At 52.1% G+C, this 17,920-nt stretch overlaps 1 long non-coding RNA gene across 1 annotated transcript; it reads left to right on the top strand.

Moving 5' to 3' along the window:
* Positions 1-430: 430 nt before the first annotated feature.
* Positions 431-8,211, top strand: LOC132246518 (uncharacterized). Its single transcript, XR_009457844.1, has 3 exons — positions 431-722; positions 5,154-6,523; positions 6,984-8,211. It is a non-coding gene; the product is annotated as an uncharacterized LOC132246518 (long non-coding RNA).
* The last annotated feature ends 9,709 nt before the right edge of the window (positions 8,212-17,920 follow it).

Raw genomic sequence — 17,920 nt, 5'->3', positions numbered from 1 at the left:
ATCCACGAATTAACTGCAGCGGTGACTAAGGAAAGCGCCCTCCGCACAGCCGCGCTGCCGCAGCAGGGCTGAGGGGGGGGGGGGGGGGGGGGGGGGGGACGCTCGAGTCACTCGGTCACTGCTCCTGGAGCCCAGTGCCCCGGAGCCGCGGGGCGCAGCCCGAACAACCACCCCCAACCAGCTTCCCCGACCGCGTGCTGTTATGGCGGCTACAGTCGTATTTAAAAGCTCTCAGCCCAGACGGGCGTCCACCGCACCCACTCGGCTGCCGGCCCGCACAGCGCCTCCCAGCCAATGAGCGCCGGCATGGAAAGATTAAGCGCCCGCCCCCTCCCTGGCCCCGCCCCCGCCCTGCCGGTCCGGGGGGCGTGGCTTGGGCGAAGGCGCGCCTGCGCCGTGCGCGGCACACGCAGTGCAGGAGCGGCCACGGAGGAGCGCGGATCTCCGTCCCAGTGGGCGTGGCCTAGGCGAGGGAGCGCGGGACCCGCTGTGCGGGCGCGGAGGAGCGCGGCGCTGCGGCCCGGGGGCAGCGGCGGGGGGAGGCGCAGCGCAGCTCCGGGCTCGGGCAGGAGCTCAAGATACGCCCGGGGAGGCAGCGCGGAGCCCCGGGGCCGCCTTCTCCTTCCCTCCCGACCCCAGCCCCAAGACAGCCGGGGACCCCGCTCCTCTGCGCCTCCGGGTGCTTAGTGTTACCTTTTACACGTGGCTATTCACTAATTATCGTACGTTTACATACTGCTAATTAACGTTCATGTTGCTTGCTGTTCTAGTTATTTCTCATTCTAGCGGTGCATGATTATCATGACGTTAATAAGATGATTTTTAAATTTATTATCATGACATTAATGAAATGATTTTTAAAATCCGTTGGGCGTGCAAAATGCGCTCTACGCATCCAGCTTCTAAAACAGTTGCGTGGGCGCTAGAAACCCTGGGCTGGGCATCAGCTAATCGCTATTATTGCGGTACTGCTATATCATAATTATTCTTTATATAGTATTGTAATTATTGTGACTGGCTATGTAGCATTCCTGTTTCTGAAAGCTGGTGTGTTTTCTGCACTCGATGGAGGTGAACAACTTCTTTTCTTTTCCCCTCCCCTTTTCTTCAGTTAACTCTGAGTCTGGGTCACCCGCTGCAATTTGCCCTCCATGCATTTCTTGCTTGTGTTGGGGGTGAGATTTTGGGGAGGTAAAAATCCTTTTAAAAATAAATAAATCTCAGGCTGTTTTTTTGGGGGCTGGGGATGCATAGTGGAGGTTCAGGGGTGCTCATCAGGGACAAGCCCAAAGCTCATACATGCAAAGCATGCACTCTACCACTGAGCTACATCCCCTTGCTTTCCTGCCACTCTGAAGACGTGGTTTGGCTGTGCCAGGCCCTGAACTGACAGCCCCCACAAATACTGTCCTAAGTATATGGGCTTGAATAAGGAACTGGGTTTTGGGCTGGGTTGATGACAGGAAATCCTCTTTGGGCCACCCCGCACCATGCCTCTGGCACTGGATACAATCCCACACCCCCCAACCGGAGTCTTGCCTGGCCCAAAGTGCAGTTTTTGTGTGCCAAGCTGCCAACTGACAGCCCCCCCATGCCCACTGTACTCAGTACATGGACCCAAATAAGGACCTGGTTTTGGACTGGGGTTACGGCTGCAAATACTGTTTGGGCCAGTTCCCCCATCCCCACTGTACCAAGTAGACAGGCTCAAGGAAGGAATTTCTTGTGAGCTGGGATTAGAGATGGAAATCCTTCTTGGGCCACCCCACACCATGCCTCTATGGCACCGGGGGACTCTCCCGGACACCACTGACCAGTCTGGCCCAGACCAGAGCGTGGTTTCTTCATGCCAGGCTGCCAACTAAGAGCCCCCCATTCCCATGGTACTAAGTATACACTCTTGACTAAGGACCCGGCATTTGGGCTGAGATTACAGACTGAATTGATGACCAGGGTCTTGCCTGGCCCTGATGGTGTGGGGTGGCCCAAAATGGATTTCCAGCCATAATCCCAGCTGTTACCAGATTTGCCTGTCACTTTGATGAGGTGTGTGTGTGAGTGGAGGGGGTGGAAATAGAAAAAGTCCTTTGTAAATCCAGCAAGCTGGGTGCCAGGGCTCCCTCAGGACCACAGAGCTGGCAGGTAACACAGCCCCAAAGCCAATTCCCTATTCAAGCCCAGATACTTAGTACAGTGCCTGGGGGGCTGTCAGATGGATGCCTGGCATGAACAAACTTACTTCAGGATGTGTAATTCATTCATAAGAAGCTTTTATTGGGTCTAGATTAGCTTTGAAAAGGGAACCGAGACTAAGGAATAAGGAACTGGGAATAAGCAGCCAACTTTAGCCTCACTCCCGTGTTGGCATGGCTGGCATGATGGGTCTTCATTTATTTTTAACTTTGGTAGTAAACAAGTCGTAGTGGCACCAAATCCATCTTTAAATTTAAAAAAAAGCATAATCTGGGTAGCTGACTTTGATTTCCTCCAGCCGGTGGTCAGAAAGAATAAAAACCCTCATTTGTCAAAATTTGCCTCTTTATTAGCTGGAGTTTGGGGCTGTTTATTCTGGATTTGATCTTTTATTATTATGATTATTATTCTGATGATTAGTGGTATTATTAGTATTATCCTTTTCTTTCTCCTCCCCACCAGCCCAGAGTTATTTCAGCTCTGCCCAGAGAGCACATGATGGGGCAATGGCCCCCTCCCCTCCTTCCCTTGCAAGCACATAACCGGCCTTCCTAATGGCTAGAGGCAAGAAGGGGATTGCTGCTGGGTCCTGCTCGGTCATCAGAGACAAGATCGGCTTGTGGCTGGTCTGTCTGTCCCCTGTACCTCCTGCCGCCCGAGAGCAGAGGAGGGCTTTTCTCCCTGCCCTCCATGCAGCTACAGCCAGGTAGCTCTTTCCCTCTGTGAACTGGGTGCTGGGAGTGGTACTCCAGTGGTGCAGAAAATGCCATCCCCTGCCTTTGTAGCATGACTTGAAACCAAAAGTCCCATGGAAGCCAGTGATGGCGAACCTTTATGGGGTTTTATTTTCTTTTTTCCAATCCTCTTCCTTTTACAACAAGGTGTCTGTGAAACGGCATCTTGACATTTTCTCTTAACTTTTTAATCCTGAGCCATTTTGGTTGTGGCCAGCCTCAAGGCACTCATGCTTAAAAAATCAAATGGAGATGCGCAGAACTGAGACAGGTTTTCCTGTAGATTGTCTGAAGAGGCTTCATCTTTTGTTAAGTGCACTGACGGCGTCTGTCTTGGGGCAGTGGATTGTTCTTGGTGCTGTGTATTGAGCCGGTCCCTGAGGGAATCATGATTAATTAGTAACTGGTAGCAGCCAGGCCTGCGGTGATCCCAGGTCCCATGCCTCAAAACAGATACAGTTGCCCAAGCACCCATGTCACAAGTTTTGCCTGTCAGCAGCCAGAGGTGCAGGCCCCCGAGCCCAGAAGCCCTGCACCGATCCCCTCGACAGCTGGCAGGCCTCGTGGCCGCAGCAGGGGCCACCATTGCTGCAGTTTTCAGCCCGCTGCACCTTAACACACACACTGTCACCCATGGCACGAGTTTTGCCTGTCAGCAGCTCGAGGTGCAGTTCCCCCCAAAACCCTGCACCAATCATCTTGAAATGTGGCAGGTTTCATGGCCTCGGCAAGGCTACCAGCCCTGCAGTTTTCACCCCGCTGTGGCGTAACACATACACGTGACATTAGTTTTGCTTTCAAGAATGTGGGGTGCAGTTCCCCTGAGCCCCTGCGCTGATCTTCTTGAAACTCGGCAGACTTCATGCTCTCAACAGGGGCTACCACCCCTGCGAGCTTCACCCAAATCAGACAAAAAACAACAAAGCTGTCGATATTTCATTGATTCCCCATTATACCCTATGGCCGGATCTCCAAGGTGGCTCCAAAGCTTCCTACTCACACAGGCCGACTCGTGATTACAATGGTCTGCAGAACCCAGATCTAGTCTAAGCAGGATTACCTCTATCGTCACATCCACAGCTGCCCCATTCAGGCCATGGAAAGCTGTCTGTGCACCAGGCATGGCAGGATCGGCGCTGGGACAGTTGGCTGTGCCGACCTCAGAGAATGGGAGAGCTTTGCATCTCCCTGGGTGATTATAGGGTCAAATTTCTGAGGACGCATGTACTTTTGGGGCATCTGGAAACAAAGACACACATTTTAATGGGATGGAAAGAGGGTCAAACCTGTTTCAAAGGAAGTGTAGAGAGAGTGTCTGATCTTATGGGGAAGGGATGTTGACTGGCAGCACAAAGACTTCTTACATGAGCTCTGTACGATGGGAAACAGCAACGGAGAAGAGGTGGTGGGAGGTAGCCAGCAAAATCAGTGACATTTAGGAGGCAGCAGTGCAGTACTTGGAGGTACCAAGTAGTTATTTCATCTCGGTGAGTAATTTTAATTCATTTTTAGCAAAATCTTAAAAACTTGAAGACCTGGACTTCTTCAGCTGTGACATCACAAACCTGAAGGATTACAGGGAAAGGATTTTTGAGCTGCTTCAGGAGATCACCTACCTAGATTGATTTGATCAGGAAGGTAATGAGGCCCCCAACTCAGAAGATGAAGATGATGAGGGTGACGTCTCTAAACATGCAGTCATTGGTTATGCCATTCAGTCAGTATCTAAATATCAAATTGAGGCTAAAGTGACTGTGGAACTGCTGGAGCACAAATCAGCTACGTGTGTCCAGTGAAGGCCAGTATCACATACTGCTCCTATTGGGTAATGCGGGGGGGCGGGCAATGCACTTGCAAAGAAAGTAGTCATGGATGCTGTGCACAGTTAAAGGAGAGCTGCACTTAGGAAAACATGAGTACACATCTTTACACTGAGATATAACTATATAAAAGCAGTTATTTTATTGCTGGTACCAAAAGCTTTTCTTTTTTCGTACCCATCATGTCATATTTGATGCTGTGGCACATTCAGTTCTGTGTTTTCTCTTCCTATAGAAAGAGGAAAAAGAGGGATGTTACTTCTAGTCCTGTCTTTTTTTAAAGATTTCTGGAGAAGGTTTTGTAGCTGAATTGAGTCAGATTTCAGAAGCTCATTTAAGATGAGTTTACAAACAAGCCTTTGAGGTTTAAGCAAAGCTGTAAGGAATTAATTTACCTGCCTTTCAGAAGGGGATGAGGAGGATGAAGCAGATGAAGACGAAGCTGGTCCACCAGGAGAGTACAAATAAGACGAAGATGAAAATGATGGAGGTTCAGATTTGGGGGAGAGTGAAGAGGAGGAAGAAGCTGGCCTTTCATACCTGATAATGGACAAGATCCAGGTAGGACTTACCCTATTCTACTATAAGGCTCAGGATTTTCTTGACACTGTCTAGCTATAAACGTGTAATAATTTAAACGTGTATAAGCAGAATCATGTAAATCCACTATCATATATGAGCAATACAGTACTTTAGAAAGAGACCTTTTAGTATCAAAGAAGTGCGTTACAGTAGGGGAACCACCGCTCTTTGGTATTCTCCGTTATCTTGCTCAAAATGAAATGCTTCAAGATTCATTACTTCCCAGCTTTGTAGAATTAGTGTCATTCTGCACCAGATCACCACGTCAGATTTGGAGGAGAACGTGGCTGAAAAAGTCCACCTGCCCTACCAGGATGCTCACAAGTGCCTGGGGCGCTTCAGCCTTGAGAGCCATGCCCTCACCATGCAGATCTGCAGGTTGTCAGGTGTGGGGCTGGGGCTTCCAGGCAGGGGGGAGAGGGTGAGTATGGAGGAGCTAGGGCCTGAGGGTGCAGGGGGCTGATCAGGACGTGAGGGCTGAGGCAAAGGGGAGACAGGCTGGGAATCCAGGAGTGAGGGCTGGCCACTGAGGAAGAAGTCACGGAGAGGCTGGAGCTGTGGCCCTGGGAGCGCTGTGGGTCTGGCCATGCAGGGGAGAGCTGGGACGGGGAGCGGAGACTTGCCCTGGGTGGGAGCGCCTTGCCCTTGCCCTGGGTGGGAGCACAGGACCTTGAGCTGCTGTTAGTGGAGGGAGGTGGGTGGGAAGTTGGATCCTGGCATTTTGGGGAAGGAGAAGGGATTGGATGCTCCTTTCACCCCACTTATCTCAGAGCCCTTTTCTTTCCTAGCCAGGGGGGCAGAAAGCCCGTGTGATGTTTGCTGAGCTGACCTGCAGGGAGCCTGATGGACCCAGGGGATGGGAACGGGGCTGTGTCAGGTTCGCTGCTCTGGGAAGGAAGCGAGTTAGAGCAGAGCAGGCGTGAGGACCAGGACTTGCAGGTTGTGCCCTGCTCTGGCTCTTTGAAAGGAGTGCTGTCCAGCATGCCATAGTGAGGGGCATGGTTTGGGAGGACTCCTGGGTCCTGTTTCTAGCTGAGGAAAGGAGGTGGGTGGAAGTGGCTGGGAGGAAAGTTTTGTGGCTCAGGACTCCTGGCTTCTTTTTGGGATCTGTCATTTCCCCAGAATGAACCCACAAATCATCTGTGCATTGAGTCAATTGATCCCTTGGGTGATGCTGTCAGCACGTACATGGAGGTGAGTGGAAGCAGCGCGGTGGGAGGTGTCCACTGCCCTGATCAGAGGAGGACGGGGATGGGGGAATACTGGGCCCATGGCTCGGATTGAAGGGTGGATGGAGATACTGGGTTGGGGTGGCCTCATGGGTCCCATCTGTCAGGCAGAGGAAGGTAGTAATAGGTGCATGGGTCAGATCCAAGCTGGCATGGATGGGGTTCCTGTCTGGGGCTGCAGGGAAGCAGAAGGGTTACTTGGCTGGGGGTGGGTCTGTGGGTCCCACGGGAGGGTTTGTATACTACAAGCAGGGCTCTCCTGCCAGGGTCCCCGTTGGGTCCCAGTCGTGCCCTTCACTGCCCAGCCCTGTCCTGGCAGTGGCTGATGGGGAAAACGTGGGGTCTTTCCATTCTCCTTCAGCATGGAATTGGCCTCTGCTTTGCCTCCCACCCCCCCTCATGCTTTGCCTCCTGTCTCTTCACAGCGGTGATCAACGTGAGCCATGATGCACGACTGATCACGCAGACCAGCTGCCAGCTCTGGGTGGTGGAGGAGCAGTCCATCAGCAACATCAATGGCGACTTCGACTGCAAGTGGGAGGTGCTGGAGGCCTTGGCCCAGGTCAGCATTAACTGGCCCTGGGAGTGACCTTGCTGTGGGGAGGCTCCTCGAGGACCTGCCCATCCCCTCTCAGAGACCTGCCTGCACAGCTTGACGTGCACCCACACCCAAAGGACTCTGTAGAGGGGGCAGAGTTACAGGCATGGTTGTGGGTTGAACTTTGAAGATGTGGGGTGGGGGCCTAATGCAAGACATGTTTACTTTTAGAGCTGTTCTTCTACACCTGCTGCTTTCCCAGGAGAGAGAGACTTAATTTATATGAATGGGAGGGAGGGGGTTGTACTGGAATGGTCTATTTTAGGCAGGAGTGAGGGCTGTCCTTGTCCCATTGCTGGGTTCCCTGCCCCCCAGTCTGGAGAATGGCTTGAGCCTTGTTTTGCTTCCTCCCAAGAAGATTATATTAAAATATAATAAAGGAAAAGTGGCTCGTGGTGGGTTTTATTCTGAAGGGGTAGGAGTGGGGCTTCACAGTACTGGCAGGAGAGACACCCCTGAGATTGCAGTGGACAGACAGACTGGGCTGAGGCATGGGGATGGAAAGAGGTTCCTGTCACAACCCAAGGGTGTGATTTTTGTTTTTGTGTGTGCTTTGGCGCCACTGAATTATTTTCCCGCCGTTTTGGAGCTTTCTTTGCAGGGTGCATTTCTTCTTTGCAGCATAGAAATGCACGTTGCAAGGAGTTCCCGCCATTTGTATTTAAATTCGAGCCCCATTATTGGCTTGTGTTAAATGATTTCTACGTGGCGGCTAGCAATTGGCTTGCTAGCCGTATAAGAGGCTTGAGTGGTTTCCACCCAAGTTGGAGGACTCCACGAACATCAGGAGGAGGAGACTTCATGTCTTGTGAAGATCTCTAAGCGCTGCGGAGCCTATTGGAACCAGCGTATTTCAAGAAGGCAACAGGCGTCTGATCAGCCTCTAGCCTCTCCCCGTCGCTGAGCGCAATCCTCGACGTATCCCTCTTCCCTGCTTGCAAAAAAGGATCCACGGAGCCTCGACAACTCCGTGGGAGTGATCCGAGTACTGTCTGAGTCCTCAAACTGGGGATTTAAGCAGAGCTTTGCCTGGGAAACTGTCCAGCCTACACCGCGACCATCTTCGTTGTAAGTAAACAATCTTGAATCAACCACTAAGCGTCCGTGTCTAATTCTAGCGTGTTGCCTGCTTTCTCCGACCCAGGGTGCCCGGGATGCTGCCCATAGCCCGCGCGGCACGAAAAAGGGCCCGGATTGCTCCCAGCCCGCACACTTGCTTGTCCCATCATAGACAATGATGGCTGAAAGGGACCTCAAGAGGTCACCTGGTCTAGTCCAACCCCCTGCTTAGAACAGGCCCACCCACAACTATATCACCCCAGCCAAAGCTTTCTCTACCGAGGCCTTAACCTCCAAGGATGTAGATCCCACAGCCTCTCTGGTTAACCTACTCTAGTGTTTTACTACTCTCCATGTGAGTGTTTTTCCTAATATCTAAGCTAAATTTCCCTTGCTGCAACTTTAGCCAATTGCTCCTTGTTCGGCCATCAACCACCACTGAGAACAGTGCAGCTCCATGCTCTTTGCACCACCCCGCAGGGAGTTGAAGGCTGCTATTAAATCCCCCCTCAGACTTCTCTTCTGCAGACTAAATAAGCCCAGCTCCCTCAGCCTCTCTCCTCGTAAGTACAGATCCAGGTTTTCTGTTCACCATGGACAAATGTGGTGAAACCCATATTTTTCTCATTTTACGGCGAAAAACCCAGATTGCCTCTTTAAGAAGAAAACACCTGGAAATGGCAGGTTTCCCTGTGCAGGCTGGCACAGTTCCAGCATGCAAGGGGCTAGAGGGAGCGGGAGGAGGGCGATCAGGCAGGGGAGGCCACATGCGTGCACACATGTGCATGTGGCAGCCAGGCAGCCTGGAGAGCACCTCCTGCAGCTCCTCGCTAAGCCTTGCACCAGGGCAGAAATTGAGGCCCCCATAGTGACAGAGGGAGGGAGCTGGGCAGGGCTGGGGCTGCTGCCCAGCCAGGGCTGTGTGTGGCCCCAGTCGGAGCAGGATGGAGCCCGGGGCCAGGGGGGCTGCAGGGGGACTGGTTCCCTGCTGCTGAATGCACTCCTGGGGAGGACGTGGGAGGCACGTGCCTTCCAGATTTGTGCGTAGGGTGGGTGTGGATGCAGGCTGGAGCTGACTCCCTGCCTTGCTGCCCTCCGCCATGCCTCCTCACGCATGCACACACAGCTTTTCCTCCTCATGCACACGTGCGTACAGCCCTGTGCCTCCCCACACAAGCACACACATACCCCTTTGCCTCCTCAGACACACATGCACACATGCACGTATGCATATCTGTGCCTCTCACGCATATACATACATACACGCACCTGTGCCTCCTCACATGCAGACACACACATACACACACTCATGCCTACTCTCACATGCATGCACACATGCACCCCTGCGCCTCCTATGACATGTACTTACACATACACACACCCCTGTGCTCCGCACATGCACTTGCACAGATACCCACTGTGCCTGCTTGCACACACATGCACACACACACCCCTGTGCCTCCTCTCACACACACACACACACGCACCACTGTGCCTCCTCCCAAACATGTGCACACATCTGTGTTCCATCTCTCGCACACACAGGCTGGACCCCGCTGGGAACAGCCAGGCCCTGTGCGATGCCCTCCAGCTGTAAAACATGATCATATTTTCTGCGTGATGATGGTATATTGTGCCTCCTCTAGGACTCCATCTCCCCTTCCCCCTCAGGCCATTACCTTAAGATTCCTCAATAGATCCTGTAAACCCAGTTGAGTGACTCTGGCCAAATCCTGGGTTGCCCTGCCAGGGGGCATCAATCCCTGCACCAAACTGCCCAGGGTTGGAGCCTGGAAGTTTTGCTGGTGTACTCCGGGCCGGGCTGAGAGCCTGGCAGGTTTTAGTTGCTGTTGCAACTTCTTTTGTGTTCAGCATTGCTATGTCACTGAAGCCCAGCTGTGTGTCTAGCTGGCTGTTTTGGCCATGCAGGCCTTGAGTGGGACGATGCCATGAGAGTATCATTCCCTAATGGAGACTGACCAGGAGACAGGGTCCTGGCAGTCATTGTGTTGGGGCTTGTCGGGTGGTATAGCTGAGATACTTGTCCAGGCTACAGCCATAAGCCTGGGCTTTTTTCTGTTTGACAGCTGCTGCATTTCATCCCACCGGTATGGGGCCATATGTCCCTCCATGGTCCCCCCCCCCATCCCCCGCCCCTAGTACTTACCAGTTTGGAGTCAGCTGCAGCTCCCTGCTGCAGCCACCCGGGACTGCCCGAATCATTAAAGCTCTCCGAATCTTTTCTGAAGATTTCATAGATTTCACAGACATTAGGGCTGGAAGGGACCTTGGAAGATCATCGAGTCCAGCCCCCCGCCCAAAGGGCAGGAAGTCAGCTGGGGTCATAGGATCCCAGCAAGATAAGCATCCAGTTTCATCTTGAAGGTGTTCAATGAAGGCGCTTGAACCACCTCCGGTGGCAGGCTGTTCCAGACCCTGGGGGCTCGGACAGTAAAGAAATTCTTCCTTATGTCCAGCCTGAAACGATCTTGTAGTAGTTTGTGACCATTCGACCTCATCATCCCTTGGGGCGCTCTGGTGAACAAACGTTCCCCCAGATACTGGTGGTCACCCCTGATAAACTTGTAGGTGGCCATCAGATCACCCCTGAGCCTGCGCTTTTCCAGGCTAAAGAGCCCCAGGGCTCTCAGCCTGTCATCGTAGGGTCTGCTTCCCTGACCTCTGATCATGCGCGTGGCTCTTCTCTGGACTCTCTCAAGCTTCTCCACATCTTTTTTGAATTGTGGAGCCCAAAACTGGATGCAGTACTCCAGCTGTGGCCTCACTAAGGCCGAGTACAGGGGGAGAATGACGTCCCGGGATTTGCTTGAGAAGCATCTATGGATGCAAGCCAGCGTTTTGGTCGCTTTACTAGCCGCAGCATCGCATTGCAGGCTCATGTTCATCTTGTGGTCAATGATGACCCCCAAGTCTCTTTCTTCCATAGTGCTAGCCAACATAGCACTGCCGAGCCTATAAGGATGCTGTGGGTTTTTTTTCCCAAGGTGGAGAACCTTGCATTTATTGGCATTGAACACCATCAGATTCTCGTCCGCCCACTTGCTGAGCCTGTCCAGGTCAGCTTGGATCATCCGCCTGTCTTCTGGTGTGGATGCTTTGCCCCAAAGTTTGGTGTCATCTGCGAACTTGGCCAGTCCGCTTCTGACTCCAGTGTCCACATCATTAATGAAGATGTTGAACAGTATGGGTCCAAGGACAGAGCCCTGGGGGACCCCACTGGTCACAGGACACCACGATGAGTGACTTCCATCAATTACTACCCTCTGGGTCCGACCCCGGAGCCAATTTTCCAGCCAGTGGATCGTGGAGGACCCAAGGCAACAATTGGCCAGTTTCTCCAAGAAATCCAAAGCTCTCCATTTGGAGAGCTTTGGATTGATTTTGACCTTTCAATCGGTCCCCTGATTTGATTTGGATTAGGAGATTTGGCCATCGAATTGGGCCAAACCTCCTGTGAATCGATTCACCACGCAAAGCTTCGCACAGCCCTACTGCTCGGCTGGGTGGTCATAAAACGGAGGAGAGAGCATGGGGAAGGCAGGATGCTGCTAGGTCTGTTTTAGGGGTGTCTGTTCCAGGGTTTTCACTAAGGCCACTTGATTTGCTCCGAGATGATTTCTGGAGAGGTAATATTATGAGGGGAAAGGGCCATGCTGGCTGCCCCAGAGACAGCAATAGAGTTAAAGCTCCCCCAACCCAATATGCCTTAAATGTGCATCTCCTCCCAGGTCCTTTAAGATTCATAGATTCATAGATGTTAGGGTCGGAAGGGACCTCAATAGATCATCGAGTCTGACCCCCTGCATAAGCAGGAAAGAGTGCTGGGTTTAGATGACCCCAGCTAGATGCTCATCTAACCTCCTCTTGAAGACCCCCAGGGTAGGGGAGAGCACCACCTCCCTTGGGAGCCCGTTCCAAACCCTGGTCACTCGAACTGTGAAGAAGTTCTTCCTAATGTCCAATCTAAATCTGCTCTCTGCTAGCTTGTGGCCATTATTTCTTGTAACCCCCGGGGGCGCCTTGGTGAATAAATACTCACCAATTCCCTTCTGTGCCCCCGTGATGAACTTATAGGCAGCCACAAGGTCGCCTCTCAACCTTCTCTTGCGGAGGCTGAAAAGATCCAGTTTCTCTAGTCTCTCCTCGTAGGGCTCGCTCTGCAAGCCCTTAACCATACGAGTGGCCCTTCTCTGGACTCTCTCCAGGTTATCCACATCCCTCTTGAATTGCGGCGCCCAGAATTGCACGCAGTACTCCAACTGCAGTCTGACCAGTGCCCGATAGAGGGGAAGTATCAGTATTAAGGGACGAGTACGGGCCGGGAAGACCCCCTTGAGCTGAGAACAGGCCAAGCACCCGTGCTGTTGTAGTAGCTCTCTCTGTACCCCTATGCCCAGGAGATCCATCTGGGCCCTTGCAGTTGAGCCATCTGAGACATGGATGGTGCCTGGGATCCACAGGTGCAAGGTGATAAATGGCGTCTAATGGCCAGGGAGGGATTAGCATCCCCCGGGCCCTGCAGAGCACACCCCTGCAGAGGGAAGGCATTTCTGGTCCAGGCTGGGCCTGGCACACACGTATTCATTAGAGCTGTCACGGCAGGGGGCTGATGGTCTCTGACTTCCCCCGGCAGGTCCCCAAGCAGCCCTTGTCCTGGTTACATCTGAATTCCTCTGTGCTTGCACTTTCTGACCCCTTGAATACTCTCGCTCCTCCTGCCAAGCTCAGCGGGGAGCCGCTGGCACCTGTGGGCAGGGAGCAGGGGCAGATTTGCGTGAAGGGGCTGATCTCAGCTCTGGGGGGTTCAGAGAGACTCCGCGGGTCCGAGCCAGAGACCTGTTTGCCTGGGGAAGGCGCGCTGGTCTGGATTCCCACCATGGCCTGGGCACCGCTCCTCCTCGTGCTGCTCACACGCTGCTCGGGTACCCCGAAGGGGAGGGTCAGCCACGTCCTGGGCTTTATGAATCCCAGGTTCTCTTCCCACAGGTGTTTTTTGCAGTTTCTTGCCCTTTGGTCCTGCCCTGTCTGCCACAAAACCAGAGGCTCAGTGCGGATAAGGGATTAATTCCTGTCATTCTTCCAGGTTCCCTCTCGCAGCCCCCACTGACTCGAGCGCCCACAAAGTCCGTGGCTCTGGGCAGCACTGCCAGTCTCTCTGGGACACTGAGCGGTGAGCACAGGCACTACTGTGTCCACTGGGACCCACAAAACCAGGGCCAGGCCCCACAATTTCTCTGGCACAGCGAGGGGATCGAAGGGAATGGAGTCCCAGACCGATTCATCGTTTCCAACTCCAGCGCCATACGCTGTTTAACCACCACCAATGTCCCTGGGGAAGATGAGGCCATTTCCAGGTGTGGTGCAGGTTACAGGATTGGAGGTAGTTATGGGTATGTCAGCGGGACACAGTCAGATGAGGACCTGAGACAAAAACCTCCCTTGGGCTCAACGGGGCTCTGTCTGGTTGGATCTGTGCTCCATGAAGAGTTTCCATGTCAGCAAGCTCTGTTAGCCCCTCGAGTAGCTACTCGCAGTCTAACAGGCCCTTCCTTGTCCTGCTCTGTCCTCGTACTCTTGGACAGGCACAGCAGCTTTTCACTGTTTCCCCGCCTAGCAGCTCTCTGCCCTTGACTGTCAACATATATTCCTCCTCTTCTCTTTGTGTAGAAAGGACTAAAGGTTCAGAGACACCTTTCCACACCCACTATTAGCAAACGAAGGATGGGAATGCGTGATACACAAACCCAGCACAGATTCAGGAAAAATGTGTGGTTGCAGCCTTCTCCCCTCTGATTCCTTGACAGATGTGTGGTGCCCCCTTCAGAGGGAATCCCTTTCTTTAAGCAAAGAGCTAAACCCACACACCCATTGATGAGTGAGGGGAATCCCAGCTTCGGATTAAGGACTATACAGTGTCATCCCGAATCACACATAATCCCATTTGTATCCAGCCTTCGTCCCACATCCCTGCTCAGAGGTTCATAAAAGGGAAAGGAATTCTCATTTGGGAAGAAACGAGTGACCTCTCCTCTTTTACTGTCCTCCTCGTGCTGCCTGCTGGGTCCCATCTTGTCCTGCTCTGTCATTGCATCCTTTGCCCAGGGGCAAAACAACTTGTCAGTGCTTCCCCTTAGCAGTTCTCTGCTGTACGTGGTGGAGACTCATTCATCCCCTCCTCTGTTGCCTGCCGAGGTCTGTATGCTTGGGAGCCCCTCTGCTCACCCAGCGTTCAGAAGCTCAGGGTGGCATCTCGGGTAAAGGACCAATCTCCATCAGGTGTCATTTCAACTCAAAACTGATTTCTCTTGAGACCTCTTGGGTGCATGTGCCCTTCTTTGCAGGGTGAGAGCTTTCTGTAGACAAAGCATTGGACCCCATGGACGTCCTGATGAGGATGGGAAATCAGAGCAATGACTACATAGCGATGTGGAGCGTCATCTCGGGTCACGTGTGCTTCCATCCTGACACTCGGCGAGCAAATTCTGTCTTCCAGGTTCAGTCGGAGGGAAGGAAAATCAGTGGATGATGGCACTGCAGGGTGCTGGACTTTCAGATCGTTTCTAAACTAAACAAAAGTTGAAATACCCCCCGGTGCCCTGGGAAATACACCTTTGTGAGATGTTTGTCATGGGGGACAGTGGGCTTTGGCCAAATCTGGGGACTTGTTTGGGGGTCTCTACAAAGGCACGAGAGAGGCAGATAGCAGAAGCAGACACACACTGTGAGTAAATGTGATTCCACCTGACTAGCTGGTGTTTCACATAACCTACATCACCGTGCTACATTCACAACTACATGGGCTCATTTTGTGATGTTTCTAGTAAGTGGGGGAGGTCGAGGCAGCAGCAGCCAGGGAGCAGGGAGCAGATTTGCATGAAGGAACAGATCTTGGTCCGGGAGTCAGAGAGAGACTGGGAGGGTCCCAGCGAGAAACTTCCTTGGCTCAGGAAGCTGACCTAGTCTGGATTCCCACCATAACCCCTCTCCTCCTTGTGCTGCTCACGTGCTGCTCGGGTAACTCATCAAAGGCCGTGTGCTGCAGATTACTTTTGCAGACCTTCCTGGGATGAACAGAGAAATGGGGAGCCCACTGTACGAGAGGAGAGTAAAGGAACTGCCTTGTCCTACCTTGTGAGAAGCAGACCGAGAGCGGAGATGACTGCTCTCTGCGATTACATCCGAGAGAGCCAAGAGCCATGCAAAAGAAAAGGAGAGTGCCAGCTCCAGAAAAAGTGAGTAAATAGGAGTCCCACATAGAAACAGGCTGAAGCTGAGAAGAAGGGTTGTAACCATCGGAGCAGGAGGCTCTGGAGCAGGTTCCCCGTGGGAGGGAACAACTCATTTTAAGAAGCAGATTGACAGATTTCAGCATGGGCTGATATGTGGGATTGCCTGTGCTGGCAAGGGTGTGGGCATGAGCCAGGAGGTCCTGTCCAGGCCCGTGTTGCCCTGTCTGCTCCAGTCCATCTTCAGAGAAAGATGACCCACCCGTTGCACACGGAAAAGGCCACGAGAGGTCATTGGTGTCACACAAATCCCTTCCCTGCCCGGAGTGTGGCTGCCTGCTCTGTGCCTGCGTGTTACACAGGAGGAAACTGGTCCGGGGGGCAGTGCTGTAGGCGCTAGGGTGCGGGCGATGTGCTGTTCAGCCGGGAAGGGGCGGGGAGACGGGGGTGGGCATCGCAGGGAGCACAGAGAAGGCAAGATGCTGCCAGGTCTGTTCTGGGGGGCTGCTCCAGCGTTTTGGCTGAGGCCATTCAATCTCTTCCAAAAAGATTTCTGGAGGCAGGAGCATGAGTATTTTGATGGGAAAGGGTCTTGCTGGCTCCCCCAAAGACAGCAATAGACTTATAGCTCCCTCTCCATGTGTCTTGAATGTGGAGCTCCGTATAGGGCGCCCACCAGGGTTGTTGTACTGTTGATGGGAATACAGCAAGGCCTACACATAAAAACTTTGTGATCAAATTAAAAAAACAGTGCATCTTGCACAAAAATGCAAGTGGCAGCTGGGACCATGCCAAATTGAGCATCCCCAATTGGTCTTATTCTCTGTGCTAGATTATGTCAAATCAAGGAAATGGTCAACAGAGAACTGCCACGCTCATCACATGTACGCGTGTCTCAGAAGCCAGTAAAGGCAAGAAAGCTACATAGACAGACAAAAAACTAGAGCTCTTCCTTCCAAAATGATACCTTTCGTTACACCAACTGGAGAATCACAAGAAAAATTGTCCTTTTCTGCAAGCTTTCGGGATCAAAGTCCCTTTGTCAAGCTCTGGGAAAAGTATAGGTGGTACAAGATGGTAAGGAGTCCCTATAGGTAGGAAATCAACTTCATTTTTGCACGGAGGGAGCTGGAGATGGAAGACTGTTCCTCTGGGTCCGTGAGAGTGTCTTTGTGAGCTGTGCCGAGTAGTTCTTTGCTGTGTTGATCAGGTAGGACTCCTTCCCTGGAGGTGTCAGATGGCAAGCGGGGAAGTAACAAAAACTTCCTTCTTATTCTGCAATGAAGTTTAAAACCCCAAAAAGAAAGCTACATACACATTTCAATTGACATAGCAGCTACAGGGAACAAAAGGCTAAATATGCATCTCAACAGAAACTTGTAAAATATACAGAAAACATGTCCTGTATGTGACAAACACTTCTCCCAACAAACGTCCTAAGGGGTAAGGTGTTCAAAATGTCTGAACCATTCAGTGCAGGTCTGGAGTTTGAAAAACAAGCCATCGCCTGTACACGCTACTGCAAATGTGCCCAGCTGATATACAGATACCCCAAGACAGGTTTGGTGACACCTCTAAGTATCCTGTCCAACTGCTCAGGCCCATCCAAACGCTCAGACCTACAATTATAGGGTCTGCAGAGATGCACAAGTTTTACCCCTAGACAATGCAAGAACAGGAGCCAGGCACTTACTAGTTGTGATATGATGATCAACACCCTTTTTTTCCTGTTTGTCTGGACTCTAAGTGGCCAACTATCAAGAAAAAATGCTTTGAAGTTATAGAATGAAACAATATAAGAACTAACAGAATTTGCCATCAAAGTGTGCGCTGCAGGAGAAGCAGAGAGAGATCACTGCTACATTGCAACCAGCTTAACCAGCAACGGATCCTGCATGGGGAAAGCTGCAAAACTGGACCAGCTTCCTTCGCCGGCATTGGTGAGAGAACACTATTGCTGCTAAATATGTACTAGGACTTTGTGCAGTAGCTCATTTTATTTTTGGAAAGAGTCTTTTTCTGTCATTTGGTTTGATAAGTTTGCTTGTGGTGTTGTTATTGAAGCCTTTCTGCTATTGAACAACTGGGTGTTGTGTCAATTCTTGGGGCACTAGGTCTAAAAACCTACTTTCTAAATGCAACAGTAGTAATTCTCTCTGTACCCGTGGTGCGCAGGTACCCATCTGGTTCCCAGAGATCAAGCCATCTGGGACACGTATGGTGCCTGGGATCCCACAGGGCACCTCTCTCTATGTGCAAGGGGATCGATGGCTTCTGAAATGGAGCCTGCTGCCGTGTTCGAATGAGAGCAGCCCAGCAGCCTTGGCATCGCATGTATGTAGTGTCCCCACATTTCAAAATGGTTGTGGGAGCCCTTTCACTAAAACTCCTTCAACAAGGTTTACTTAAAGAGCCCCTGTTGCCATTTCAAAGCCCAGGATGCTGAATACATGAGACA

Source organism: Alligator mississippiensis, chromosome 16 (assembly GCF_030867095.1).
Source record: "Alligator mississippiensis isolate rAllMis1 chromosome 16, rAllMis1, whole genome shotgun sequence".
Classification (NCBI taxonomy): Eukaryota; Metazoa; Chordata; order Crocodylia; family Alligatoridae; genus Alligator; species Alligator mississippiensis.
Note: the sequence above shows the minus strand (reverse complement) of the source record. Positions and strands in the feature narration are given on the sequence as shown.